The sequence below is a fragment of the Macaca nemestrina genome, chromosome 14 (assembly GCF_043159975.1).
Source record: "Macaca nemestrina isolate mMacNem1 chromosome 14, mMacNem.hap1, whole genome shotgun sequence".
Taxonomy (NCBI): Eukaryota; Metazoa; Chordata; class Mammalia; order Primates; family Cercopithecidae; genus Macaca; species Macaca nemestrina.
Genome location: NC_092138.1, coordinates 5682585 through 5710497, shown reverse-complemented (window position 1 = coordinate 5710497; position 27913 = coordinate 5682585). Strand labels below are relative to the sequence as shown.

The 27913-nt window shown below is 44.2% G+C and overlaps 1 protein-coding gene across 4 annotated transcripts in view; it reads left to right on the top strand.

Annotated features, from left to right (window-relative positions):
- The window catches only part of CENP (centromere protein P), a 275211-nt gene that overhangs the window by 235957 nt on the left and 11341 nt on the right, over nucleotides 1-27913 (top strand). The window contains exon 7 of one of the 4 annotated variants that reach the window (XR_011612321.1): nucleotides 4213-4348. The exons of the other annotated variants lie outside the window; for them this stretch is intronic. The gene's annotated coding sequence lies outside the window, so the exon portion shown is untranslated. The remainder of the gene's footprint in view (nucleotides 1-4212; nucleotides 4349-27913) is intronic. 4 annotated transcript variants of the gene reach the window in all.

Sequence of the window (27913 nt, the reverse complement as noted above, 5' to 3'; positions counted from 1 at the left end):
AGAACAAAGCTGGAGGACTCACAGTTCTTGATTTCAAAACTTACTACAAAGCTACAATAATCAAAACAATGTAGGACTGATGTAAAGACAGACATTGGCTAATGGAATAGAATACAGAGCCCAAAATGAACCATCCCATACTTAGTCAAATTAATTTTGACTAATGTGCCAAGACCATTCAATGGGGAAATGACATTCATTTAACACATGGTGTCAGGAAATCTGGATATCTACATGCAAAAGTATGAAGTTGGAACCTTACCTAACACCATATATAAAAATTAACTCAAAATGGATCAAAGAGCTACGTGTAAAAGTGTAATAGTCTTAGAAGCAGGAAAAGCTTCACTGCATTGGATTTGGCAAGTGATTTCTTAGATATGACAGCAAAGGTATAGTCAGCATAAGGAAAAGAAATAGATTGGACTTAGTGAAAATGTAAAAGTTTTGTGTAATCCCAGCTACTCGGGGGGCTGAGGCAGGAGAATCGCTTGAACCTGGGAGGTGGAGGTTGTAGTGAGCTGAGATTGCGCCACTGCTCTCCAGCCTGGGTGACAGAGTGAGACTCCGTTTCCAAAAAATAAAAAATAAAAGAATGTCTCCTATCCAAAAAACAAAATAACAAGCACTGGCAAGAAAGAAAAATTAGAACCCTTGCACACTGTTATAGTAGGAATATAAAATGGTACAGCTGCTGTAGAAAACGGAAGAGCAGTTCCTAAGAAAATTAAAAATAGAATTACCCTATGATCCAGTGATTTCACTTGAGGTATATACCAGAATAATTAAAGCAGGGTCTTCAGATATTTCTACCCCTGTGTTCACAGCAGCATTATTCACCATAGCTATAACATTGGAAGCAATCCAAGTGTTCATCAAAGGATGAATAGATAAACAAATGCGGTCTGTCCATATAATGAAATATTATTCAGCTTAAAAAGGAAGGAAATTCTGATATGTGCTACAAAATGGATGAAGTTTGTGGACATTATGCTAAGTGATATAGCCAGTCACAAAAATACAAATACTGTATGATTTTACTTACATGAGGTACTTAGAGTAGTCTAAATTAGAGATTTAGGGTGGTTGCTAAAGGCAAAGGGAGGAAGGAATGGAGAGTCAGTGTTTAATAGGTGTCAAGTTTAAATTTTACAAGAGGAAAAGAGTTATGGAAATGGATGGTGGTGATGGTTGCACAACATTATGAATATATTTAATACCACTAAACTGTACACTTAAAAGTGGTTAAGATAAATTTTATGTTATCTGTATTTTACAACAATAATTTTTAAAAATCATAATGCATGCCTGTTTGTTGATGTGGGATATTTATTACGGGATGTGTATATCTATTGATATCTTATCTATTTAAATCTTAAATAATCTTAATGCATTACATGTCTATACATAATGGCTTAAATATGAGGCTGTGTCTCAGCCTCTCCTAAAGTGGGATTATTACAGGCATGAGCCACCATGCCAGGCCAGAATATATCTTGGAAACAGTAAATAAGTGGTAGGTATGGCAGGTAAAGACAGACAACTCAGTAGGAAAATGGGTAAGCAATTTGATCAGACCGTTGCACCAAAGAAACTCACAAAATTCAAATGACGAGTAAACTAATGTAAGTGTTAAATCCATTAATAAAAGAAAAGCAATTTTAAATCATTATGATATTCCATAGCATACCTACCAGAATGGTGGGTATTAAAAAGAATATTTAAAAGACTAATTGCCCGGTGGCTCAAGCCTGTAATCCCAGCACTTTGGGAGGCCGAGACGGGCGGATCACGAGGTCAGGAGTTCGAGACCATCCAGGCTAACACGGTGAAACCCCGTCTCTACTAAAAAATACAAAAAAAAAACTAGCCGGGCGAGGTGGCGGGCGCCTGTAGTCCTGGCTACTCGGGAGGCTGAGGCAGGAGAATGGCGTAAAAACCCGGGAGGCAGAGCTTGCAGTGAGCTGAGATCCGGCCACTGCACTCCACCCTGGGCGACACAGTGAGACTCCGTCTCAAAAAAATAAATAAATAAAATAAAATAAAAAAAAATAAAAGACTAATTGCCAATTATTAGGATATGGAGCAATAGATATTCTCATATACTGCTGATGGAACTGTAAACTGACACAAATACTTTGATATTATCTGTAAAATTTGAAGATTCACATATCCCTAGGTATGTGTGTATATATATATATATGTATATCCAAAGAAACATGTGCACATGTATATCAAGACATATGCACAGGGGCTCGGTGCAGTGGCTCACACCTGTAATCCAAGCACTTTGGGAGGTTGAGACAGGCAGATCACTTGAGGCCAGGAGTTCAAGACCAGCCTGGCCAACATGGCAAAACCCTGTCTCTACTAAAAATACAAAATATTAGCTGGGCATGGTGGCGGGCACCTGTAGTCCTTGCTACTCTGAAGGCTGTGATGTATTCTTATTATGAAATACCATTTAGAATTGAGAAGAACAACAGCATAGAGCTACATACAACATCATAAATGAACCTCCCAAACAAAATACTGAGCAATTCAAGTCAAAATGTATGTTTTATGATTCTATATACATAAAGTTTAGAAATAGGCAAAAAAATAAACTTCCTTGTTTAGGGTTGCACACTTAAGTAGGGAAAAATACCTAAGGGAAAAAAAAAGCAAGGCCGGGTGCGGTGGCTCAAGCCTGTAATCCCAGCACTTTGGGAGGCCGAGACGGGCAGATCACGAGGTCAGGAGATCGAGACCATCCTGGCTAACACAGTGAAACCCCGTCTCTACTAAAAATACAAAAACTCAGCCGGGCGAGGTGGCAGGCGCCTGTAGTCCCAGCTACTCGGGAGGCTGAGGCAGGAGAATGGCATGAACCCGGGAGGCGGAGCTTGCAGTGAGCTGAGATCCGGCCACTGCACTCCAGCCTGGGTGACAGAGCGAGACTCCGTCTCAAAAAAAAAAAAAAAAAAAAAAAAAAGCAAGGAAGGTATTTGTATAAAAATCAAGATAGCTGGGCATAGTGTTATGCCCCTATAGTCCCAGCTACTCAGAAGCTAAGTAGGAAGATTGAGCCCAGGAGTTCAAGTCTAGCCCAGGCAACATGGCGAGACCCCATCTTTTTAAAATAAATACATAAATAAATATCAAGATACTTACTACTTTAGCAGAAAGTGAGAGGTATATGATGGGGAAAAGGAATGCCAGGGGACTTCTGGGGTGTTGGCAAGATTCTGTTAAGCCATATTACATTTTATGTTTTTTTCCTGCATTCTATAAGACATACATTATATTTTATGTATTAAAAAAATCTGTGTCAAGAAACCAAATAAGATCCAAACAAAAAATATAAATTTTAATCATTATGAGATTACAGTTTAATCATTATGAGATTACAATCACACCTAAATACAATTTAATGGAACTTCAGTTACCAAAGATGAGACGAACATCTTTGAAGCATCCAAAAGGAATGCATTGGCTATATTGGCAAACTCTGATCCTTCAACAGCAGCAATGGAAACCAGGAAGCAATAGACTGGTAGCTTCAGTACTCTCACAGAAAATAATATCAGACTTCCTATACCCAACAAATACTCTCTTTCAGAATGAAAGTGAAATAAAGAGAATATTAGATAAATAGAAACTGAGAGAATTTACCTCAATAGACACACATTTTAGAATGAAAGGATCATCTTCAAGTAGAAGGAAAATGATCCAGGAAGGAAGGTTTGAGATGCAAGAAGGAATAAAAAGCAAAGAATATGGGAAATATGTCAAACAGTGACTGTATAACATAATCATAATGATGCCATATGAGAGGCTTTTTAAGCTAGAATTCAAAAATACATAGTAATACAAGGTTGCTTGAAATGAAAATATCTGAATTATTGTGTTCAAGAGGAGGACTGAGACATGGATTTGTTTAGACTTTAATGAGTACAGATGATAAAATGTCTAAGGTAACCACTTAACAAAAATAAGGTTTGTGACTTTTCAACTAACACGGGGAAAATACGTGATGTTTTTTTGTTTTGTTTTGTTTTTGAGACAGGATCTCTGTCACCCAGGCTGGAGTGCAGTGGCATGATCTCAGCTCATTGAAGCCTCAACCTCCTGAGCTCAAGTAATCCTCCCACCTCAGCCTCACAAGTAGCTGGGACTACAGGCACATGCCACAATGCCTGGCTAATTTTTTTTTTTTTTTTTTTTTTGTAGAATCAGAGTTTTGCCATGTTGCCCAGGCTGGTCTCGAACTTCTGAGCTCAGGTGACCTGCTTGCCTTGGCCTGCCAGAGTGCTGGGATTACAGGCGTGAACCACCACACCTGGCCCAAAGACATATTTTTAAAAAGGTAATAAAGAAAGCAAAAAGGAAAAAATAATTTTAAAATAATTTAAAAAGTCAATTGTTGTGGGACTTCCAGATAGAACAGAATGAAGAGGTCAGTGACCTCTTCCCAAGATAAAAATTGTAAAACTGAAAAATTCATTAAAATAATTGCTTAGGGCCCTGGAGATTGATGAAAGGTAAAGAAAAAAATAACGTGGAGCGCAATTCTGCCCTTTCTTTTATTATCTGTGTTCAATAACGGTGTCCTAGATAGTCTTTCTGGGGAAAAAAAAGACACCCATCCCCATTCCACATTCCTCATTGTCACTAAGTAATGGAATAGAAATGACTGTTGTAGTTGTTAAGACTCTTTTTGGTGGCAAGTAATAGAAACAACACTTCAAATAAGCCCTAGTACACAAGGGGATGTACTGGAAGGGCACTGAAGAATATCCTGCTCTCAAAGGGCAGGAAGAGTAGAGCGACTCCCTAGGGCCTGGGAAAAGGAATGGGGATACCCTTGTGGCCCACCCAGTCTTCAGATTCTCTATCTTGCTTTCTTTTTCTGAGGTCTTGTGTTCCCTTAGCCCCACCACTTTCTGTAAGTCTACCTCACTCTCCTCTCCCAAAAGGTGTTGTCTTCTGCAGAACAGCTTTCACTGTGTTTGACAGGCACATGGCAAAATGACACGTCTATGTGTCTTCAGTTTAAGCAACTTCCAAGACTGGTGGTCAGATTCTCAATGTGAAGTTTCTCCAAGACAGTCTGATTGGGTCATCTTGGGTCATGTGTCCATCCTTGGTCTCATCAATTATTATCTGTGGGGTCAAAGTCAAATTGTACAAGCATGGCTGGGTGGTGTTGATATACACTAGTATAGAGTTAAACATATTCAGCAGAAGAATATTCATGTAGACTACCCTATACAAAGCCTTTGTAACAAAGAGAAAAGTTAGTGTTTAGTATAACTTTATTCAGTCAAGATGCATTTATCTTTACTTCCTGAATAGAACATCCTTTGTATTGTTGGACTGCTTTACTGTGTAACCTAGTGCAAGCTTTGTACCTGTTAATCTGTCAGTATTTATTGGTTTGATTATTTTCTCTTTGTTTCATTCACTTATAGCATATTGGTAAATGCTTACAGGGATCTTGTAGTTTTCAGCTGTATCTCACAAGTGTCATTCTTAAATTAATATATGAGGTTCAAAGACTATGGGTGCCTTATTCATTCTTAGCATTTTTTTCTAAATATATGCTTAAATTACAGAGAAGTGGGGGGGTTTTTGTCTTCTTTTTTGGAGGGTAGATTAAAACTATCAGTTATACTTAGGCAAAGTCCTCAGTGGATAAGAGTTGTTTCACATTCAAAGTTTTCAAGCAGGCTTTAGTGAAACAAACAATATTTTCACTATGAAATCACCAGCATGCTAGCTGGAAGAGCTGTGCCATCATCTGTTTATGATGGTATGCCATTTGGTATCTATAATTCACAGCAGTAAAGGTAAAATTTAAATGTTTGCATACTGAAAATTGCTTCTTTATGTCTTTGGAGAAGAGTATTAGCAACAGTTGGGTATGTGGTAATAACTAAGCTTTCTGTCTATGAGTTGATGGCTCTCCTTAGTTCAGGTTCTTGAACCATTACTAAGCCCCATGCAAGCATTATGCTATCAAATATAACCAAAGGCCAAATGAAAACACCAGGATTAGTTCCACTTGCTCAGAATGTGTCAGGGACCTGGCCACACCTCACCCCAACCATCCCCCAGTCCCAGCCTGGCCCATTTCATGAGGTACCATTCAAATAACTCCCGTCTGCAGCAATACAAATACTTCCCAAACAAGCCCCTGGTGGCAGCGACTCCCAGCATTCATTGGCTTTTCCATTTACTCTTGCTTCCCAAAATCAGATGAGGGTGTTGCCTAAGTATGTGTTTCACATAGCGTTTTGTTTATTTTATTGTTTGTGTCTATGTTTGCTTTTTTTTTTTTTTTTTTTGAGACAGGGTCTTACTCTATCACCCTGGCTAGAGTGTAGTGGCACCATCATGGCTCACTGCAGCCTTGACTTCCCAGGCTCAAACAGTCCTCCCCCTTAGCCTTCAGAGTAGCTAGGACACAGGTACGCGCCACTATGCCTGGCTAATTTTGACATTTTTGAAAGAGACAGGGTCTCTCTATTTTGCCCAGGCAGGTCTCAAACTCCTGGGCTCAAGCCACCCTTCCACCTCAGCCTCCTAAAGTGCTGGGATATGCCTGGCTGTAAGTTCGTTTTAACCAATTAGTGGTATTGTTCATTCAGCAGGCTCTTATGTGTGAGGAACTGCAGTAGTTGCTTCTGTCTTGGGCCAAGTGTCTTCCCTAAAGCTCTAGAGTCTTTAACTTAAAACATCTATATAACATTTTCCCTATTTTTCCTTTCTTGTTTACATTTATTTCTCAATTGTTCTTCCATAATTCCCAGTTTCACGAATTTCTTTTAAATTTTCTTTAGCTTTTTCATTTGTAGGCCATGTACATTCGTACATTCATGAATTCAGCAAATGTTTATCAAGCACCTACTATGTGCCGAGGTATTATGCTAGCAGTAACAAATTGCATGTTATATAGTTGTTTCAGTGCTTCAGTATTTGGTTGAAGCAACAAATATATATACCTAACTGTAACCACAAGTGATTGCTATACTCTACAGATTATATGGGGACACAGTAGAGGAAGCAGGGAGATTTCCTGAAGAGATGGCATTTGAGTAGAATGACAAGAATGTTTACAGGTGATGCCTGAAGGAAGACTGCTCACTAGGACTGGGCTGTAATATTAGAAGCAAAGGCTAGAAAGTAAGTTTGGAGAAATGTTACAGAGGACCTTGAGTACCACATTTTAGAAATATAGTCTTCATTCTAGGCTCTTAAAAAACCACTTTATATTTTTGAGGGGGGATAGTGACATGAAATCACTCATGTTTAAGGATGATAATTTTGGAGATTTGTAAATGATAGAGAATCAAAAGTCTGGCTCCATTTTTGATAGTTGGCTATCCATTCACCAGTTGATGAGAATTTGAGTAGTTAGAACTTGTCTATACCAAATAAAGCTGCTGTGAACATTCATGTGCAAGTCTTTGTATGGACTTGGTTTCATTTCTCATGGTTAGATTTCTAGGAGTGGAATTACTGGTTGTATGGCAAGCTTATGTTTACAGTTTAAGAAACTGCCAAACCAAAGAAAATGGGCAAGTAGGGCACTCAAAGAATCAGTATCTCCTCTGAAACCACCATAAACTGCCAAAAATTGACAAAATAAACTTTCGGAACTCTGGAATCTAAAATTGACAGAATAAACTTTCAGAATTTTCAGAACACTTGCAACCACTGGGCAAGTGCTTGGTGAAGAAAAGGCATATGAATTCCAGTGAAAGTATTAATATTATGGTGTTTTCACTGGGCTATCATCTATCCTTCCCTAGCACAGCAGGAGTGGCTGTGACAATAGCAGCTCATGTTCTTGGTATAGCTTGCTTGGTACCAAGGGATGAGGGATGAATATAGACCTTCTTTAAAAACTGTGGTTGTTCATTCTGACCTGTCTGCTGGTTCCTGAAGGGACTAGTGCAGAGGCTGACCTTTGTCCCACCACCCCCTCATGAGTTGGAGTAGCTTTCTGGGAAGTGGTAGCATCTGTAGAAAAAAATTTTTTTTTTTTGGAGACAGAGTTTCGCTTTTGTCGCCCAGGCTGGAGTGCAGTGGTGCGATCTCGGCTCACTGCAACCTCCGCCTCCCAGGTTCAGGCGATTCTCCTGCCTCAGCCTCCCAAGTAGCTGGGACTACAGGCATACACCACCATGCTCGGCTAATTTTGTACTTCTAATAGAAACGGGGTTTCACCATGTTGGCCAGGCTGTTCTGAAACTCCTGGCCTAAGGTGATCCGCCTGCCTTGACCTCCCAAAGTGCTGGGATTACAGGCATAAGCCACCATACCCAGCCTCATGCACTACCCATGCCTGTCTGGGGCAAGGGATGGTGGACTAGAGCAAGCAGCAGAAAATCCAAAAACCTTGGAAGGAGGAGGCTGGGGGAAGTTTGTTGGGGGACATGGGCTTGGAAGGACCATGCATATACCAGGGAAAAAAGAGTACAACATACCTGCCCAGTATTGGGTGCATACTCAGAAAAGACCTAAGAGGAGGCTAGCTTTGCGCCTCTGCTGGAGCAAGTAGCGGGTGAGGGCTAAGGCAGAGTTATAAGCAGACTGCTATAGCTTTGAGGGAGTGCCCCTCTCAGAGCCAAACTGGAAAGACCGGGAGAATCAAAATTTTTTAAATTTTCTTTTGGTCTCCAGACATCTAAGAAAATCTCCCTCAGGTCACTGGCTTACCAATGAGATATTGTAACAAAGACTTCACTGACCACACACAAGCAGGAATACAGTCTGTGCAAATGATTTGGACAAGTTGTTAAGCAGACAACTGCAGCCCTCAGCAATCAACAACAGCAAACCCTGAGGACAGGGGAGCATTTGGTTCCCAGAGTCACTGCATTCTAGTATTCAAAATACCTGGTGTTCAACAACAAGAAAAATACAGGGCATAGAAAGAAACATGAAAGAATGTCCCATTTGGCCTGGGGAAAGAGGGGTGGGGCAGAGGAATGACAGAAATCATCTCTGAGGAAACCCAGCATTGGACTTACTAGACAAACACTTTTAATCAACAACTGTCCTAAATATGCTCAGAGGAAAAAAAAAGTAACAGGAAAACAAAGTGTGAACAAAATGAGATATAATGAGACAGAAATTATAAAAAGGGGGCCCAGGTGGAGGCAGTGGCTCACGCCTGTAATCCCAGCACTTTGGGAGGCCGAGGCAGGCAAATCACCTGAGATCAGGAGTTCAAGACCAGCCTGACCAACATGGAGAAACCCCGTCTCTACTAAAAATACAAAATTAGCCAGGCGTTGTGGCGTTTGCCTGTAATCCCAGCTACTTGGGAGGCTGAGACAGGAGAGTCGCTTGAACCTGGGAGGCGGAGGTTGTGGTGAGCCGAGGTCGTGCCATTGCGCTCCAGCCTGGGCAACAAGAGCAAAACTCCGTCTCAAAAAAAAAAGGTGGGGGGGAGATGGGGGACCAATCAAACTGTAGTATTTGCACACAATGGAATATTATTCAGGCATAAAAAGGAGTGAAATACTGATGAACCTTGAAAATTGTATGCTAAATAAGCCAGACACAAAAGGTCACATATTATATGATTCCATTTATATGAAGTATCCACAATAGATAAATCCATAGAAATAGAGAAATTAGATTGGCGGGTGGTGGTTGTTGGGGCCAAGGGAGGCAGGTATTGGGATTAACTGCTTAGTGGGAACCGCTTATTTTGGAGTGATCAGAATGTTTTGGAAACAGAGGTGGTGGCTGCACAACACTGAGAATGTAGTAAATGTCACCTAATTGATCACTTTAAAATAGTTACTTTTGAGCCAGGCATGGTGGCTCACGCCTATAATCCCAGCACTTTGGGAGGCCAAGGTGGGTGGATTGCTTGAGGTCAGGAGTTCAAGACCAGACTGGCCAACATGGCGAAACCCGTCTCTACCAAAAATATAAAAATTAGCTGGTTGGCCGGGCGCGGTGGCTCAAGCCTGTAATCCCAGCACTTTGGGAGGCCGAGGCGGGTGGATCACGAGGTCAGGAGATCGAGACTATCCTGGCTAACATGGTGAAACCCCGTCTCTACTAAAAATACAAAAAACTAGCCGGGCGTGGTGGCGGGCGCCTGTAGTCTCAGCTACTTGGGAGGCTGAGGCAGGAGAATGGCGTGAACCCGGGAGGCGGAGCTTGCAGTGAGCCGAGATCACGCCACTGCACTCCAGCCTGGGAGACACAGCGAGACTCCGTCTCAAAAAAAAAAAAAAAAAAAAATTAGCTGGGCATGTTGGAGCAAGGCATGGTGGTAGGTGCCTGTGATCCCAGCTACTTGGGAGGCTGAGGGAGGAGAATCGCTTGAACCCAGGAGGCAGAGGTTGCAGTGAGCCAAGATTGTGCCACTGCACTCCAGCCTGGGTGACAGAGCAAGAAGACTCTTTCTCAAAAAATAAAATAGGCCCGGCATTGTGCCTCACGCCTGTAATCTCAGCACTTTGGGAGGCCGAGGCGGGCAGATCACCTGAGGTCGGGAGTTCAAGACCAGCCTGACCAACATGGAGAAACCCTGTCTTTACTAAAAATACAAAATTGGTCGGGTGCGGTGGCTCACACCGGTAATCCCAGCACTTTGGGAGGTTGAGGTGGGCTGATCACGAGGTCAGGAGTTTGAGACCAGCCCGGCCAACATGTCGAAACCCCGTCTCTACTAAAAATACAAAAAATTAGCTGGGTGTGGTGGCACATGCCTATAATCCCAGCTACTAGGGAGACTGAGACAGGAGAATCACTTGAACCTGGGAGGCGGAGGTTGCGGTGAGCCAAGATCGTGCCATTGCACTCCAGCCTAAGCAACAAGAGTGAAACGCCGTCTCAAAAAACTAAAATAATAAAATAAAGTAGTTACTTTTATGTCATGTGAATTTCACCAAAGTATAAAAATAAAAATGTAAAGAGAGAAAGAGCAACTGTGAGCTTTAAAAGGCTTTTCTCTGTTGTAACGTCTCCCTTCCCATCCCATCACCTAACCCCCAGGATATGGGCTCAGGGAAAAGTGTTTTTGAAGACAGAATAGATCTGTATAATGCTTAGTTGAAATCTTCTGTAAACCCGTAAGAGAATCACATCACACCCATTAAAATAGCTGTAATCAACAAAACAGACAATAGCAAGTGCAGGTGAGAATGTCAAGAAGGTGGAACCTTGGCCAAGTGCTTTCCTGGAAGAAGCTCCAATATTGGGCCCCCCCCCAGGGTTAGGGATGTAGGAAGATGAGAGATAAAGGCATTCTCCTTGCCAAAGTTAGTAAATCCCTAGTGTGAGACCCCCATGAGAGGTGAATGTATGTGGGGTTATGAATAAATAAAATAGCTGCATTACTACGAAATTTAAGGGGACAAATATAGCTCTGCTTTATATGCAAATGTATCATTTCAGAATTTATAAAGGACATTAAAAAATTGAAAGGCACCAGGGGCAATGGCCCACACCTTTAATCCCAACACTTTGGGAGGATGAGGTGGGCGGATTGCCTGAGCCCAGGAGTTCAAGACGAGCCGGAGCAATATGGTAAAACCCTGTCTCTACCAAAAATACAAAAAAAACAAAATTAGCGGGGCGTGGTGCACAGTCCCCGTGCACCACTACTAGGGAAGCTGAGGTGGGAGAATTGCTTGAATCCCAGAGGCGGAGGTTGCAGTGAGCTCAGATTATGCCACTGCACTCCAGCCTGGGCAACAGCGAGACCCTGTCTCAAAAAAAAAAAAAATTTTTTTTTTTTAAAAAAGGAAACTACCAAATAGTTTTATAAAATGACTGTACCATTTTATAATGCACCAAAAAAATGTGTGTAAGTAAGACCTGCAGGGGAAAAAAAATCCAAACCATGCTTATTGGAAGATACGCCCTTGTCTGTCGATCGTAACCCAAGAAAAGTCATACTAATGTGTCTGAAATTGGTAGGTTCTTGGTCTCACTGACTTCAAGAATGAAGCTGCGGACCCTTGCGGTGAGTGTTACAGTTCTTAAAGATGGTAGTCTAGAGTTTGTTCCTTCAGATGTTCAGATGTGTCCGCAGTTTCTTCCTTCTGGTGGGTTCCTGGTCTCACTGGCCTCAGGAGTGTTAGGAGTGAAGCTGCAGACCCTCGCAGTGAGTGTTACAGCTCATAAGGGCGGCATGGACCCAGCAAGCGAGCAGCAGTAAGATTTATTGTAAAGTGCAAAAGAACAAAGGTTCCACACTGTGGAAGGAGACCTGGGCGAGTTGCCCGTGGGTGGCTTAGGCAGCCTGCTTTTTTATTCTCTTATCTGGCCCCCACCCACATCCTGCTGATTGGTCCATTTTAGAGAGATCTGATTGGTGTATTTACAAACCTTGAACTAGATACAGAGTGCTGATTGGTGCTTTTACAATCCCTTAGTTAGACATAAAATTTATTCAAGTCCCCACCAGACTGAGGAGCCCAGCTGGCTTCATCTAGTGGATCCTGCACTGGTGGAGCTCCCTGGAAGTCTCGTGCCATGCACCAACACTTCTCAGCCTCTGGGCGGTTGATGGGACTGGGTGCCTGGGCGCAGTGGCCAGCGCTGGTCGGGGAGGCTCAGGCCATGCAGGCGCCCACCGCGGGGCGGGTCGAGGGGCGTGTTTCGGCCATGGCTGGCTGCAGGTCCCGAGCCCTGCCCTGCAGGGAGGTAGCTGAGGCCCCGCAAGAACTGGAGGGCAGTGCCAGCGGGCTGGCACTGCTGGGGCACCTGGTGCACTCTGTGCAGCTGCTGGCCTAGGTGCTAAGCCCCTCATTGCCCTGGGCCGGCGGTGCCGGCTGGCCGCTCCGTGTGCAGGGCCCACCGAGCCGGCACCCGCTGGAGCTCACGCTGGCTCACGAGCGCCACGCAGCCCCAGTTCCCGCCCGCGCCTCTACCTCCACACCTCCCCACAAGCACAGGGAGGCAGCTCCGGCCTCGGCCAGCCCAGAGAGGGGCTCCTGCAGTGCTGTGGCGGGCTGAAGGGCTCCTCAAACGCCACCAGACAGGCCTAGGAGGCGCCTAAAGTGAGGGCTGCTAGCACGTTGTCACCTCTCACTGAGTTCTCAGAAGGGCATTCCCACATTCTTGAAATTACATGGACATTCTCATACATGTTGGCTGTATCAACAGTACGTGAAGTTCCACCTTCTTTACATTTTTATCTGCACTCTATGTTGTCTGTTTTGTTGATTACAGCTATTTTAATGGTGTGAAGTGATTCTCTTATGCATTTATGGAAGATTTCAACTAAGCATTATACAGACCTGTTTTCTTATTTACAGCTATTTTATTTTGAGCTTTTAATGATAGTTCAAATTGTTGAATGCCTTTTTAACTACTTTATCTTACAAAGTCGTAATTTAAATTGAAGATAATCATATGTTCACATTTCCTGACTCTATCAGTTTTTATTCACCCTTTAATTATGATGTTTCTATTATGTTTAAAATACTGTATTCATCTGAAAAACTCAAACTACACAGTATCATCCCTGCTCCCCCACGCCCACCTCCCAAAAAGAGGCCTCATTATTTCTTCTCCCCACTTTATAATAACATCATTATCACATTCACATACAAAGGATGTGGAACAGAAAATACCCAAAGAGCTTTGCAAATGCTCCTGGAGGGCACTGGCAGGCACTGGTAGAGCCAGTTCTCTAATGGTGTGTCAGTGGTGAGGCACAGTTCAACAAAGGGCTTTAACAGGCTTTAATTATATTAACACAACAAATTGTTAACTACTTGTTCTAAGGTTTTTTTCAAACTTTATTTTCTTCTCAATGCATTCTCTTGCTTTATGACACTATAAAACATATCTGGTTAGCATTCAGCACTTACGACACTTGTAAATAAAGAATCCTCTGGCCGGGCGCGGTGGCTCAAGCCTGTAATCCCAGCACTTTGGGAGGCCGAGACGGGCGGATCACGAGGTCAGGAGATCGAAACCATCCTGGCTAACACGGTGAAACCCCGTCTCTATTAAGAAATACAAAAAACTAGCCGGGCGAGGTGGCGGGCGCCTGTAGTCCCAGCTACTCGGGAGGCTGAGGCCGGAGAATGGCGTGAACCCGGGAGGCGGAGCTTGCAGTGAGCTGAGATCCGGCCACTGCACTCCAGCCTGGGCGACAGAGCGAGACTCCGTCTCAAAAAAAAAAAAAAAAAAAAAAAGAATCCTCTTTCTGGTCGGGCACAGTGGCTCACGTCTGTAATCCCAGCACTTTGGGAGGCTGAGGCGGGCGAATCACAAGGTCAGTAGTTCAAGACCAGCCTGGCCAACAGGGTGAAACCCCGTCTCTACTGAAAATAACAAAAATTAGCTGGGCGTGGTGGTGGGTGGCTGTAATCCCAGCTACTAGGGAGGCTGAGGCAGGAGAATTGCTTGAACCTGGGAGGCAGAGGTTGCAGTGAGCTGAGACTGTGCTACTGCACTCTAGCCCAGGCAACAGTGCGAGACTCCATCTCAAAAAGAGAAGAAAAAAAAAAGAAAAGAATCCTCTTTCTGTTACAAATGTGTGAATAAACGCTATGCTTAAATATATTTGATTTTAAAAACAGTGTAGAATTCGTATTTGTCTGAGGCCGAAGTATGACTTTTAGGAAATTGGAATCTGTCCTTTGGCTATTTTGTCTTTAAGAAGCTGACAGCTTGACTCTCTTGGCCCACACTCTCTGTTTCCATTTCCTCCTGCGGGCCAGTGCTGCATAATCAAAGTTAGACAGTTGTTATGCAAGCCTCCTGGTCTCAGGGGCCCTTATCCCTGTCCAGCCCTTAAACACGTCTCTGTTTCCAAATAAATACAAGAACTGTACAATCCCTTTCCATGTCTTTGGTCAGCCTTGGCTTCTGGAAATTAGTGTGTTTCTTCAACTGTTATTTAAACGTGCAAGTTAGCTGAATTCTTAATAGAAGGAGATTTTGAAAGATAAATAGACAGCTCACAAACATCAAAACAAATGTGTATAACTAATATCTGCATGGAACAGAGATTTCTAATCTGCAGCTTTTGGCCTGTTTATTCAAACGTGATGCAACTAATTCTAGTGGAACAAAATCTTGTGGACCATAGTTTCAGGATAGAGAAGTATTAAGCAATTGAAGTTTTGAATAAATGAGCCAAAAGGGAGTCAACATTAAAGTGTTTATACTTTCAGATAAGTTTAAACTTTTCCACTCATTGAAATACCAAGAGAATGGGAATGCACTGAAAACATTATTCAGAACACACCAAAAAACAATAAAAAAGTGTGCATAAAATAAGACCTGCAGGGGAAAAAAAAAGAATCCAAACCATACTTATAGGAAGATATGCCCTTGTCTGTCAACCCTAACTCAAGAAAAGACACACTGACTTGCCAGAACGGCATTCCAGATACCACAGTATTAACAAAGGCTTGCAGATTGCCCATCTTAATCCAGGAAAATCACAGGAAATAAAATAGATGATATGTTCTTTGTAACAAATCCTGGAGAATCTGTCCGCAATGTTTCATTTATGGTCACTGTTCTTTAGGATAAGATAAATATGACAGAGCTAGAAGAGATCCAGAAAGAGGAAGTAAAGTCACCAAGACGGCTACAGAGCTTCCAGATGAGAAAAAGAAAAAGCATTCTGCAAAGTGGAAGGGTAACAGCAGAAGGCATCTTGGCACTCATCACAATTTTAAAATTAAATTTAATTTATTTCATTATTTGTTATCTGTCTTTTCCACCAAATTTTATGCTTCATGAGGTCAGGAATACTGTCTTTTTTTTTTTTGAGATGGAGTCTTGCATTGTCCCAGGCTGGAGTGCAGTGGCGCCATCTTGGCTCACTGCAAGCTCCGCCTCCCGGGTTCACGCCATTCTCCTGCCTCAGCCTCCTGAGTAGCTAGGACTACAGGCGCCCAGCACCTCGCCCAGCTAATTTTTTGTATTTTTAGTAGAGGCAGGGTTTCACTGTGTTAGCCAGGATGGTCTCGATCTGACCTTATGATCCGCCTGCCTCGGCCTCCCAAAGTGCTGGGATTATAGGTGTGAGCCACGGCGCATGGCCTACTGTCTTATTTTTTAACTTTTCATTGAAATATAGACATACAGAAAAGGGCATATGTAGACACATATACATATATAAATGTATATCAAAATGTATATACAGTTTGATAGTTTTTCACAAAATGAACTTGTATGACCACCACTCTCATCAGGAAGCAGAGCATGAACAGCCCCAGAGCATGAAGCCCCTTCACTCCTTTCCATTCATTCTCCTGCCCAGGGTGAGCACTGCTGGCTTCGGACAGCAGGGATCCACTAGCCTGCTCTAGGACCTGATGTGGATGAAATCCAGCCGTGCCTAGTGTTCTGTGCTGGCCTTCCTTCGCTCCCTGTTGTTTTTGGTGAGGTATCCACATGGTAATTTTTGATCATTCATCTCATTGCTGTATAGTATTCCATTGTGTGGATATACCACAAAGTCTTTGTCCATCATACTGTTCCTGGGTATTTCTCAGTTCTGGCACTATGAACAGTAGTGCTATGAGCATTGGAAACACGTGTGCAGATTTCTGTTGGGTGGAATTGCTGAATCATGTCATATACATAAGCTCAGCTTTGGTACCTATTTCTGAACAGTTTTCCAAAGCAGCTGTAACAGTTCACACTCTCACCAGCAGTGTACGAGGGTTCCATTTGCTCACACCTGTTTCAACACTGGTTTTGTTAGTCGTTTTTAGCCAGTTGGGTGTGTGTGTCGTGGTATACCATTGTGGTTTTAGTTTGTACTCCCCTGATGATGCACAGTTATTTTGTTCATCAGTATATACCCAGCGTTTAACATCATGTCTGTGCTTTTTATTAAGGCTCTTTCTGTACAAGTGAGAGAGGATGGGACAGAAACCCAACTTAAGTTGGCTTAAACGAAAAGGAACGTTAGTGGCTCCTGTAGCTAGTAGAGAGGCTGGAGTAGCTCAGACAACCAGAGCTGCTGACCCCGGGGCTGGAGGCTTCTCTCCCACTGTGTGAGCCTCTCAGCAGCCCTGGCATCATCTGCCCCAAGCATCCACCTCTCAATCCCAGGTGGCAGGAGGCCCCCGGGGAGCCACACTCTGTGTGTAAGATGCTGAGAGTGCTGTGAAGAGGTGAGCCGGCTCCTGGGCAAAGGTGAGAAGGATTTGTCACCAGCAGAAGGGAGATGAGAAGGCTCACTGGACAAAGAAAAACAGGCTTCTGACAGACCACCATGGTATCACACCCAGGAGATATACTCCATAATATCATTTTGAATGAATGAATGAGTCAGCCCAAGCTTATGTTGCGCAGGCCATCGACAGGGTGAACCAGAAATATTTTTACTGAAATTACTCTAGGAAAGCAAAGCCCTTTTAGGACAGCAAAGGATTTTCTTTCCTTCTGCCCTCATTTCCCCTAATTCAAGAGCTATTCTATGTTGAAATATGAATAGCTGTAAGATGTTTTGCCAATTCATGGATGATCTGTACAGAAATGAATAAATGAAAGAGTGGTGTTTGCTGCTCTCCTGTTATCTGTTTTGAGTTTTAAGTCAAGCCCATAATAAGCTGGTTCCTTCCTCCTGCCTGGGCCAACAATGAAAGCGAACAGTGATTAGAGTTTGGCAGAGTTGGTTTATGTGGTCTGTGGCCAGACTACAAGGCGAGTGTTATTTTGAGACCCAAATAAAAACTATAAATGTTTTTCTTTAAATTCTTTCGGTAAAAAATGGGAGCCACTTATTAAAATAAGCAAGCATAATACTTAAATTGGTAGCAGTAGATAAAGGGAACCTGGGAGAGAAGCCAAGAATATAGGTACACTTTGCTTCCTTTCTTACGAATCTCAAAGGTAATATGATAGATGGGAATCCTGGAACAGAAGGACATTAAGGCAAAACTGAGGAAATCTGAATGAAATTTGGACTTTAGTCATAGTAGTGATGCAGCAATCTTGGTTCATTAATTATAACAAACATCCCACACTAATGGAAGATGCTAATAACAAAGGAATAACAGGGGAAACTGGGTGTGGGATATGTAAGGACTCTGTATTGTCTTTGCAATTTTCCTGTCAATGTAAAACTGTTTTAAAAAGTAGTTAAAGAAAAAACAAGTGAGGGCCTCGGAGGAGCCTGTGCAGGGAGGCTCCTGGAGCTTCAGCTTTATTAGTTTCGGGGTCAGCCCACCTCTGGTCTCCCTCCATTCTAATCAGCGGGATCACGGGGAACCTAAACTTTTCTTGAGAAAGGCACCTTGAGCAGGTGACCCCACGAGCAGGTGGCCGGCTGCTGCTTCCACTTCTGGCTCTGGGCCACCGGTACAGCATGGCGTGTCTGAGCCTTGTTTTTCTTATTTTAAAAAATGGGCATAATTTTATATCTCCGCCTCATAAAGGTGTTCCGTGATTCAATATTTAAAAGAGCTTTCCACACTAGAACTACTATGCAAATGGAATAAATTATCATTGTCCTTTGGACTACTTTGCTGAGACTTTTCATCGCCCTCAAGTTTTAAATCTCTGCCTAGTATTCATTTTATTTTATTTTTCCTTAACCATCAGCTCTTGATGTTAATACAAAATTTCAACTTAAAATTTCATTTGTGGCCAGGCACAGTAGCTAACACCTGTAATCCCAGCACTTTGGGAGGCCAGGGGTGGAGGGATCACTTGAAGCCAGGAGTTTGAGACCATCCTGGACAACATAGTAAGACGCCATGTCTACAAACATTTTTATAAACTTTTTTTTGTTTTTTTTTTTTTTTGAGACGGAGTCTCGCTCTGTCGCCCAGACTGGAGTGCAGTGGCGCGATCTCGGCTCACTGCAAGCTCCGCCTCCCGGGTTCACGCCATTCTCCTGCCTCAGCCTCCAAAGTAGCTGGGACTACAGGCGCCCGCCACCACGCCCGGCTAATTTCTTTTTGTATTTTTAGTAGAGACGGGGTTTCACCGTGTTAGCCAGGATGGTCTCGATCTCCTGACCTCGTGATCCGCCCGCCTCGGCCTCCCAAAGTGCTGGGATTACAGGCTTGAGCCACCGCGCCCGGCCCATTTTTATAAACTTTTAAAAATTAAAAAAAGTTTTCATTTTTGTAAGTTATTTGTGCCCTATTTTTCTATGTCCTGGATGTGAGAGGTTGCTTTTTTTTTTTTTTTTTTTTTTTGAGACGGAGTTTTGCTCTTGTTGCCCAGGCTAGAGTGCAGTGACACGATCTCGGCTCACTGCAACCTCCACCTCTCAGGTTCAAGCGATTCTCCTGCCTCAGCCTCCCAAGTAGCTGGGATTATAGACGCAAGCCACCAAGCCCAGCTAATTTTTTGTATTTTTAGTAGAGACGGGGTTTCACTATGTTGGCCTGACTGGTCTTGAACTCCTGCCCTCAGGCAATCCACCCACCGTGGCCTCCCAAAGTGCTGGGATTACAGGCATGAGCCACCGCGCCCAGCCACGTTGCTGTTTTTCTAAGGACATGTGTTGACTTCATGGATTGTTTATTGATTTTTTGGCGATAAGGTCTCACTCTCTCATCCAGGCTAGAGTGCACTGGCACAAACATGGCTCACTGCAGCCTCAACCACCTGGGCTCAACCAATCCTCCCACCTCAGCCTCCCATGTAGCTGGGACCACAAGCATGCACCACCACACCCAGCTAATTTTTTGATTTTTTATAGAGATGGGGATCTTACTTTGTTGCCCAAACTGGTCCTGAACTCCTTGCCTCAAGCAGTCCTCCTGCCTCACACTCCCAAGGTGCTGAGATTACAGGCATGAACTCCCAAGTCTGGTCAGTGTGTGTGTGTGTGTTTTTGATGGAGTCTCGCTCTGTCGCCCAGGCTGGAGTGCAGTGGCACCATCTCAGCTCACTGCAGCCTCCGTCTCCTGGGTTCAAGCGATTCTCCTGCCTCAGCCTCCCTAGTAGCTGGGATGACAGGCATGCACCACCATGCCTGGGTGATTTATTTTCAGTAGAGACAGGGTTTCACCATGTTGGCCAGGCTGGTCTCGAACTCCTGATCTCAGGCAATCTGCCCACCTCGGCCTCCCAAAGTGCTAGGATTACAGGCGTGAGCCACCATGTCCAGCCCATTTCCTCCCATTTTAAAAAAACTGAAAGCATTTAACGTAAGACTCTGAAGTACAAGTTTGAACATACATCATTGGCTTTATTTATAAAATATAGTGTAAATATTATTTAAACTTTAAATTCTATACCCAAACTGTTCATCAAGTATGAGGGAAAATTAAACACATTGTTAAACATGAAAGTCCTCAAAAAATGGCAGATTGAAACATACAGCATTTTTCAGGCACCCTGCCAAAACCTTTCTAAAATGACAGTAAAAAGGTGTTCTGTTCGTTTGTTTGTTTTGAGACAGAGTCTTGCTCTGTTGCCCAGGCTGGAATGCAGTGGTGTGATCCTACCTCACTGTAATCCAGAATTCCTGGGTTCAAGTGATCCTCTTGCTTAAGCCTTCCAAGTAGCTAGGGCTACAGGCACACACCACGCCTAATTTTTACAATTTTTTGTAGAAATGGGGTCTCACTATGTCGCCCAGACTAGTTAGTTTTTAAAAGACATAAATGCACAGATAAATAGGGCCAAGCCAAGCCCTGGAGTTCAAGGCCAGCCTAAGCAACATAGTAAGACCCTGTGTCAAAAAAGAAAGAAAGAAAAAAATAGGTGGGTAGAAGGCAGCAATACAATATTGGAAGCTAGAAAGTGTGGTATTTGATTAAAACGAGAGAAAGCCTTGAGGAAGGCTGATGTGTTTTATAGAATTCCAATTTGCTCAGAAATGGGAGGCATCAAGTACATTGGAAAGTAGGGACAGGATTGAGAAGAATTAGTCGGAAGTCCATACGGGAGGCAGAAAGGCTCTCCCGCACCCCAGCTTCCATCCCCACCATGCCAGCAGCGATCTATTAATAAAAAAACGATGGTAAGAGCCAGAGAGGTTCTGGACTCTGGGCTCCACTGTGGCTTTTTTAAAATAATCTTCCTCTATAATACTTCCTCTAAGTATTTTTAATAAAAAAATTAGGCATAGGAAGTTTCCTTTACTAGATCAGGGCTCTTCACGGTTGAGACTTGGCCGTATTCATGTCTGGCACTAGATTGGGAATAAGTGAGCAAACTTTTTAGGGGCAATTATGTTTCCCAACAAAAATGTTTTTTCTGCTACCATCGAAGTCAGTTGCCAGCACTGAATTATGCTGCTACAAATTGATTGTGATAAAACTTGACCTGTATACTACAACTATATGTGAGCTTAGAGATGTTATCTCGTAGAATGTTTATGAACTCAGGTTTTGGAATCTGTTTCCCTTAGGTTTTAATCAGTTTACTAGCTGTGTAATCTTCAGCAAGTTATCTTAATTATTCTGAGCCTTAGTTTCATTAAAATTATACTGAAGATTTCATACGACCACTGTGAGGATTGAATGAGCTAGTGCAAGTCGACTGCACAGGGCCTGCAAGAATGAAGGGCTCCAAACTGGGATGGGGACAGGAGTGGGAGTGATTTGTCATGTGAAAAAGAACGTGAAGACCTCAAGAGTGCCTTCCCATCTCAGAATCTCCTTTATTCCATGAAAAAGTTTAAATGGGATCATAATTTTAAATTACAATTAGTTTCAATGTTTTTAGACAGCATTACTTTGAGATTTATGAAATAATGAGAGTTTAAACCTTAATTATAAAATATTCTGTGTATATCTGGAATATTACTTTCATTATCTGTTATAATTACATATGAATAATTACATAAAGAGAAAATTGTGGAATTGTCTCTAAGGAGTTTCTAGCATTTACTGTTATATTTATATGTGTGTATATTTAGCTTCTTTATTATCACTTCTGACTATTTTAAAATAAACCAACTTGGCTCACATTTTTACATTAGTGGTCTAGGAGAGAAGTGAATTCCTTTTCAAAGCATAAAATTACTACATGATTAACTTTCACTGATAATCTTAAAAACAGAACTACTTCTAGGACTTACATTCCAATCTGAAGCGTTCTCTGTTTTCTCTAGTAATCTTAATGGGAAGTTGGTTTTTTATGGGTAAATTTGCCTTTGGAGTGATTGCAGGGTGCATGTTTCTAAGGTGTATAAATACCAACTTGCTTGAGTAATTTTCCCCTTTCCATTCTAAAGTGGGAAAGTATAGAAGAATCATATTTGTAACTTTTATTCATTTTTAGGATTCCCACATCCCTTTGTTCCTTCTTTTAGTTCCGTTTTCTAGACAAAGTGTTTATGGCCAAACGTCCACATCGTCATCTCTCCCAGCACCAATTCTGATTTCCCAAAAATTGCTAAGGTTTGTTTTCAAACTGGTTTTAGGTGGCACTCTTTGGGTGTGTGGATTTTGTGAGTCACAGGGCTCCTCTCTGTCTGGGCTGGCCAACGGCAGGGGCCAGCTCTCACCCCCCACGGCCATGGGTCCCTCTGAGGAGTGAAGGAGGGGAGAAGGTGGGCATGTGAGGGCGAGTTGGCCTCATCCCCACAAGCCCAGCACAGTAGTCCCTGCTCCTCTGAGCTTTCTGTAATCACTCTAGGAAAGCGGCAGTGATTTCCAGTGAGAAGACCCTCCACAGAGTGTCCGGAATAGTGGGAATCTAGAGGATGTGTCAGGAGGGAGAAATTACATGGGAAAATAACTTGTCTTGGGTTTTCGTGGGGGCGTGATGTGACATGACATGGGCAGAGGCAGCACTGGGTCCCACCCTGCACTGTGTGCAGAAGGGTCCAGCGGGAACAGGTCGGGAGGCATCCCACTGGCCGGTCCACATGGCCAGCTCGGAACACACTGTTTCCTGTCTCCTGAGACAGAAATTGGTATGAGAAGCAAAGATTACAAAGATTACAGATAAATGAAACAAATATTCAATTATAAAACAAGTAACAAAGTTTTTTTTTTTTTTTTTTTTTTTGAGGAATTTTTCTAGCTTAACAGAATTAAAATGAACTATGATAAAACACAGCAAAAACTACAAGGAGGCCAGGCGCAATGGCTCACACCTGTAATCCCAGCACTTTGGTAGGCCGAGGCAGGTGGATCACTTGAGCTCAGGAGTTCGAGATCAACCTGGTCAACATAGTGAAACCCCATCTCTACTAAAACTTAGCGGGGCATGGTGGTAGGCACCTGTAATCCCAGCTACTAGGGAGGCTGAGGCAGGAGAATCGTTTGAACCCGGGAGGTGGAGGCTGCAGTGAGCTGAGATCGCACCACTGCCCTCCAGCCTGGGAGTGGAGTGAATTCCACACCCAGAGCAAGACTCTGTGTCCAAAAAAAGAAAAAAAAAAAACAAGGAAACAGAAATACGGTTGAGAATAAAGGGATTTCTGTTGGAATTTCATCCCTAGAGCTTTGAAAACCATTTTACTATTCAGAAGCACAGAAATGGCACCCAAACCAGGCCCTGAAAGGAGTCCAGGAAAAGAAAAAGAAAAAAGTCCATCTTAGGCTTAGGGGCTAAGGTCACACGGGACAAACATCCCCCTCCAACGCCAGCCCCTGGCTAGACTATCACTGCACCATACAGGAGGGACTGTGTGGCCAGTGGTTGGTTTTTTGTTTTTGTTTTTTGTTTTTTGTTTTTGTTTTGAGATGGAGTATCCCTCTGTCACCCAGGCTGGAATGCAGCAGCGTGATCTCGGCTCACTGCAACCTCTGCCTTCCAGGTTCAAGTGATTCTCCTACCTCAGCCTCCTGAGTAGCTGGGACTATAGGCTCCTGCCACCACACCTGGCTAATTTTTGTATTTTTGGTAGAGATGGGGTTTCACCACGTTGGCCAGGCTGGTCTTGAACTCCTGACCTCAGGTGATCCACCTGCCTCGGCCTCCCAAAGTGCTGGGATTACAGGTGTGAGCCACCGCGGCCGGCCCAGTGGTTGTTTTTTAATCTGCTTTCCTCGTTTCTCAGGGTCACTTCCCAAGAGAAAGCACTATTAAAAGTCTGGTGTAGCTCCCACTAGATGTTTCTCCATTTACGAGACATGGTCAGATTACTTTCCCCCTAGGCTGTGGCCTCCTACCGCCTCTTTTGGTTTATCTGTGTCTCCTGAACATCCAAACTGCCTGGAGCTCCACGGGCTTCCTTGGGGGACCAGTGGGACCCACCTCCCCTGGTCTTTCTGGGTCTGTGTCTTCTGCAAAGGGTCAAGGAGTCTGCTCTGCAGCCGTGTAGTCTGCTCAGTCACTAAGTTCAGCACAAAAGCAGCCACAGACTATATATACCTAAGTGAGGGTGGCTGTGTGCCCATCAAACTTTATTACAGACACTGAAATTTGAAGTTTGCATTTCATGTAATTGTCACATGTCATGAAACGTTTGGAGTTCTTCATGTTTAGCCCGAGGTTCCATATAAGAACAGAAGGGCGTGGGATCTGGCTTGTGGCCTGTCCTTTGCTGTCTCCTACCCTGGCTCTCTTCCTTTCCATACAGGCCCATTATTCATGCTTGCATTTGCTCTGTTTATTAAAATTCCCCAGCTCTTCGTTTTAAAAATGTCATTGGGATATATTTCCAATAGAGTGGCTCTCTCAAGTCTGAGTTTCTCTGGTTCTTCCCAAGTCTGCACAAACAAGAAAAGTTGGGTGAAGGGAGGATGGAGGCTCCCAGCTTGTCTGTTCTGCAAAGGTCTGGAGATGAGGTAAATGCTGAGGGCTGGGCCGCCCCACTGGGGCTGGGGCACATGGAGAATGTTTGGCACAAGCCCTTGCGAGGGTTCTGGGGCATCAGTCACGGCCAGAAAGACAGCACAAGTCATGCCCGTACTGGGCCGGGTGGGCCATCCCTTCCGGTGGGGCTTGTGTTTTTGCTCCTGTGGCAAAGTGCTGCAATGACATTCCAACTCTCCCAGGTTTATGCCCCACCATGGGTTTGGAATAGAGAGGCTTTTCTGGTTGTTTGTTTTACTAAGCAACATTTAGGACACATTTTTTAACTCCCTGTGGACAAGCAATCCTTCTAACAGAGCTCCTCAGCTGTTCCCAGTTATTTTTGTAGATGGTTTCATGGACGGTGCAGGTCCCTTGAGGGGTCCTTCCTGGACACCCATGTTCATCCACTGAGGGCATCTGATCTCTGACTTCTGTCCCCACATAGGGTCAGACAAGTAGGTCTGACGCCTCCTAAGCCAGCAAGCTGCTGTGCTCCCTTGTTTTTTTACCAACCAGACCACTCTTGGGGGCAGACGTGTGTGTCGCTAGGTCTGTGTTTGCGTGTCCGAGCCTCAGGACCACGTCCAGGAAAGTTAGGCTAATATGGTTTACAGGAGGTAATTCAGCAGCACAGCCACTGCATTCCGTTCTGCTTGTGTCACTACATGGACCTATTTACTTCAAAAACACAAACAGAGTCTAGAAAAACTGGTTAAAAATCCACACAATTAGACTTGGAGATAGAGTCTTTCCATCCTGTATGTAATCAAAAGATTTAAAAGTCAGGCACCTTTTGTCAGGCCTTGTAGACTGGGGATTTCTGTTAACATTTCAGTTGGACGCTGTGTCCGTGAGGGACTCTCTTCTGCTAGTTGTGCCAATCAGGAAATTTCCAAAGGGGGCTTCTGGTGCTGCCGGCGATTAGTTGTTACTTCAAATGATTGTGATGATACAAAGCACTCGAATAGCCAGTCCTTTCCACGTTAGAGCTCTTGAGAATCGGAAAACCCCATCTCACCTCCCCCACGGAGGTACCAGCCCTCATTTACACGCTACGCTGTGACCAAAAGGACAAAGGTGCCTGACCGGGTATTAGGCCCGGGAAAGTCTCAGTGTCAGATAAATGACTACGTTGTGTCAGCTCCATGTCATGCTCCATGTGTCCACAGAGGAGCGGGCTGGGAGGGGACAGCAGGCACTCTTGCGAGACTGTAAATCGGCTGATCAAACAAGGCCATGCACTGAGGGTGAAGGGACACAGTCGCTCCCCAACAGCAAAGTGACAGATGTCAAAGGAGCTGGACTCCTTTGAGGTGTCTGGGAGAGCTCGTGCCCGTGTGTTTTGAATATGGGTGTGCACAGACGGGTGGAAGTGGCTGCAGTGGCTCATGCACCTGCACACACCAGTGTGTCCTTCCTAGCTCTTTCCACTGACGGGCCCTAGAAGCAATGAAGCTCCGGGAGCAACGAGCCTAGGTCCTGGTTTGTAAATACTGTCAGCTCCTTTGATTCCAGAGCTGGGCAGGGAAGTACAAAATGAGCTCAGAACAGCGGATGATGCCAGAGAGCAGGAAGACCTCAAAGAATGGTGGGGCTGTGTCAGAACCAGGAGTAGTTTACAGGAGCTCATACTGGCCAGACCTGGGGGCTTGAGCATCACAACCAGTAGTGATCTTAAACAGGTTACAGCCTGTGGAATAAACAAGTGACTGTGAGTGGATACTGATACAAATGAATAAGGGAAAAGGAGAAGCTCTTTCTGCTGGTAGAAAATCAACAGATACGGGACGAATCATGGAAACGGAAAGCCACCTTTTGGGACCCTCACTGTCGTTGGTGTTGCCATGAGCCATCGTAGGGTCTCAGACTCAGGGGTGGACAGTGGTCTCAGGACATCCCATGGAGCACAGTGGTGGGGCCACGTCCGAGACGCATAGGCAGCATTTCCATGGGGCTCCAAACCTGGCATCATCTCAGCATGGACATGTAGCGTTAGGCCCAGATTCAGCTAGATTCAGCCATCGGTGGTGCCAGCAGCTACACCCAGGCTGTCAAGACCGGCCATGCTGGGGCCTGAGGGGACAAGGGAGGAGAGACGCAGTTGGGACAGCTGGGGACATCTGAAGGGGCATGTTCTGGTTTGGAGAGGTATGTTTTGGTCACGGAGGAGATGTGCTCAGTTGGGGAAGAACCCTGTGTGTGTCCAGGGGCGAGGGGCACCATGTCTCAGCATGGCGCAACACAGAGGGAGGTGACAGGCGGTGTGAACAGGCGGCAGCTTCTCATTCTCCTCGTGTACTGTTTCTGTAAATTCAAAATTACACTCAATGTTAAACTTTTTTTTTGCAGACAGAGTCTTGCTCTGTCACCAGGCTGGAGTGCAGTGGTGCAATCTCGGCTCACTGCAACCTCTGCCTCCTGGGTTCAAGCGATTCTCCTGCCTTAGCCTCCTGGGTAGATGGGATTACAGACTCCCGCCACCACGCCCAGCAAATTTTTGTCTTTTTAGTAGAGATGGAGTTTCACCATGTTGGCCAGGATGGTCTCAATCTCCTGACCTCGTGATCTGCTCGCCTTGGCCTCCCAAAGGTGCTGGGATTACAGGCATGAGCCACCACACCTGGCCTCAAATTAAACTTTAAAAACACAACTGAGGCTCAGAGAGTTTAAAAGGGATTTCTCAAAGTCATATAGCCAATCAGCAGCTAAGTGGGCTGAGGTAGGACCAAGGCCCCTTGTCCTGGGCAGAGCAGCTGCACTGGCCCCAGGGCCCCGGCAGTACCTGTTCACTTGGTAATGGTTTTGATTGTCTAACACAAGTGAGATCATACACATGGTAACATGTGGAGAACCTAGACCAGTGTCTGGCACAGAGGTACCTTTGTATTTGTCAGTTTTCTTTCTGAAATGAGGGTAGATCATTGTTCTTCCCAGTGCTCCTGCTGTAGGCATTTCTAAACCTTTCTGAAGTTTGTCACACTTCTCTCAGAAGTCTTGTGCATGGAGAGCAGCACTCAGCTCTGATCACCCCCGACATACCTCTCCTGCCTTACCCCACAAAAAGTACCTCATCTGCACCCCTGCCCCGGAGGTCAGAAACTCTCCATGCCCCACATCCAGCAAGCCCTGATGCCACACCCCCAGAGCACATCCGTCACTCCAGTGTCACTCAGCCATGGTCCCCCTGCTTTCTCCCACATCTCACCCACCTGCCCAGTCCACTCTCCACGCAGCAATCAGTGTGATCCTTTCCAAA